The 2,500-nt window shown below is 45.8% G+C and overlaps 1 protein-coding gene across 1 annotated transcript in view; it reads right to left on the reverse strand.

Moving 5' to 3' along the window:
* Positions 1 to 1,203: 1,203 nt before the first annotated feature.
* The window catches only part of LOC125301007 (cadherin-2-like), a 34,918-nt gene continuing 33,621 nt past the window's right edge, over positions 1,204 to 2,500 (reverse strand). The window contains exon 16 of the mRNA XM_048253247.1: positions 1,204 to 2,500. This exon is cut by the window's right edge and continues 439 nt beyond it. The gene's annotated coding sequence lies outside the window, so the exon portion shown is untranslated.

The raw sequence follows: 2,500 nt of genomic DNA on the forward strand, positions 1-2,500 counted from the left end.
TCTGCATCTCGTGGTCCTTGTGGTCTTTAATCCAGGAGATTAGAGGAGGCCTGAGAAGGTCACAGCCTCTCCGCGGCCCTGGCCTGCTCTGGGGCGGCGGTCGAGTCCGCGGTGGCGGTGGTGTGGTGATGGGGTAATCAGCCACGCCACTCATAATTACAGCTGATTACGCCACATCTGGTGCCACGGCTGAATGCATCTGGCCACAGCTGAGAGGGGCTGCACATGCGGATTGTAGTGTGTGTGTGTGTCTGTCTGAGAGAGACAGACAGAGAGAGAGAGAGAGTGTATGAGTGTGCATGTGTGTGGGTTTGTATGAGTGTGCTTGTTGTGTATGGGTCTGTGTAAGAGACACTGAGAGAGAAAAATAGTGTGTGTGTGTGTGTGTGTGCATGACTTATGAGTGTAGCCTACATCCTGCTGGTTGGTATTTGTGTGGGCAGACCTACGCGATTCGTATCCTACTGGACACTGCCATGGTGTCCAGTATGTGTGTGCTAAATGACAGCACTTAAGCTCTAATTGGGTGAGGTAGCTGCCAGTCTTACCCCGTGAGATGATCTAATTATATCTGAACCTGATTGTGAAAAGCTGTGGTAGTGTTACGTGAGAAATAAACACAAATCATACACATGGCAAACAAACACAGATGCCAGCTCTCTCCTTGCTATGCCTTTAGTCTCATGTGGCCTCACACACACACACACACACACAGAGTCCTAGTACTCGGTGGGCTTGACCCAGTTCAGTGTTCAGTAATCGCTGGTCCAGGTGGACCAGACAGTGGATGAGATTCAGGTTAACACTCTTGTGTCACTGTCCCTCTATGTGTGCGTGTGTGTGTGTGTATGTTTGTGTATGTGAGTGTGTGTGTGTGACGGATGAAACTATGAGCTGTCCCCTGATGGACAGGCTTAGTGCACTTCACCCCTCTGACCATTGCATTCAGAGAGAAACTTGCGCAAAACAATATTTCACAAAAAGCTTTCTCTTTATTTCCTCTCTCTCTCTTTCTCTCTCTCTCTCTCTCACACACACACATAACACATAACACACATACACACACATGCAGACCCACACAGACACACACGAACACACACTGCAATAATCCAGATTAAACGCAAGAGGAGCAGCAGCTGTTCCAAAATTAGACTTTTATTGGGGCAGTTGGTTTGAGTCACAAACACCATTTAGCCACCCCCATACCTCTATGGTTTAGGGCTCAGTACAACAGCGACAACAGCAACCAGTTCAGCATCCAAAAACTGGTCCCCATTCCAAACATTCAAGAACTGGTCAGAGTACAGAGATTCACCAACGAGATTCACCACAGCAGTGCACTTATTTGATCCCATTCAAGTTCATATGGATTCCCGTTTGACCGCTGGTCACAACGTTAGTGTCCACGCTAGTTCTGGGTGGTCAGTGGACCACCTCGCGGGTCCCGTGTGTGTGATCCTCTTCTCACGTGGTATCTCCGATGAGGGGGGTTGGCGCTTCATTTTGCAAATAAATTTTGGAAATACCATTTTTTATACTGAAAAGATAAAAACATGCAAAAAAACTTCCTCCTGTAGTCCAAATGATACATGTACAAGTCTGCACTTTATGCAATTTCTCATAGACTACATCAAAAATGAACAAAAAGCAAAAAGAAAGTCCTTATTTACAGACATATTTATCCAGTGACAAAAATGCAAAAACAGTATGAAATCGAATGACTAAGGCAAATTAAGTATGCATGAATTTGCAATAAATAAATGAGAAACACGACCATTCCAGAAAATTAAGAAGAAAATAAAAAAACACCATATTAGTGTCCTGGTGTGCAATTCCAACAGCCAACTGAAAACCATGAAGCCAAACAGACAGTTAAAACAGACGGGGAAAAAAAAACAACCAAATCTAGCGTTCGTTCTGTACACGGCTGAGATTTGGGCCTGGAGACCGAGCTGTGTGGGCCAGGGCCAGTGGTAGAATAAAGCCTTGCACATACGGTTTCGAGCAGAACAGGTTACTGAAAACACCTTCCAAAATACACGAGCACACGCAGACTTTTCTGTCGTTAGGGCCCAGCCTAGAGCAGGTTTGTTTTGGAGCGCTGTTTTGGAATGCGTTTGTGACATGTTCAAACCCAACTTGGGTCCTCACCACAGCCTTTTAAAGCCCGAAAAACAGGAAGAACGAAACTGAAAAAAAAGCCGACAGCGAAACCAAACATAAATGTACAAAAAGGCACAATATATATCCCAGTGCTTCTGGACTGTGAGATTCAAGTGTAATCGCAACGTTCCCGCAATGCTCTCCTGCCGTTTCCTCTCGCGCAGAGGTTCCCTCTTTTTGCCAGGAGGTATTCACGAAGCAAGGGTGGTCTCCAGAGACCTGGCCTCTGTTACCACGGTGACCACCTCTTCCTTACCGTTCTCTCTCACACTCTCATGGGAGGAAATAACAAAAACAAAACATTTTTGAGGTTCTACAAGCATGTCCATGTCCACAT

Source organism: Alosa alosa, chromosome 9, assembly GCF_017589495.1.
Source record: "Alosa alosa isolate M-15738 ecotype Scorff River chromosome 9, AALO_Geno_1.1, whole genome shotgun sequence".
NCBI lineage: Eukaryota > Metazoa > Chordata > Actinopteri > Clupeiformes > Clupeidae > Alosa > Alosa alosa.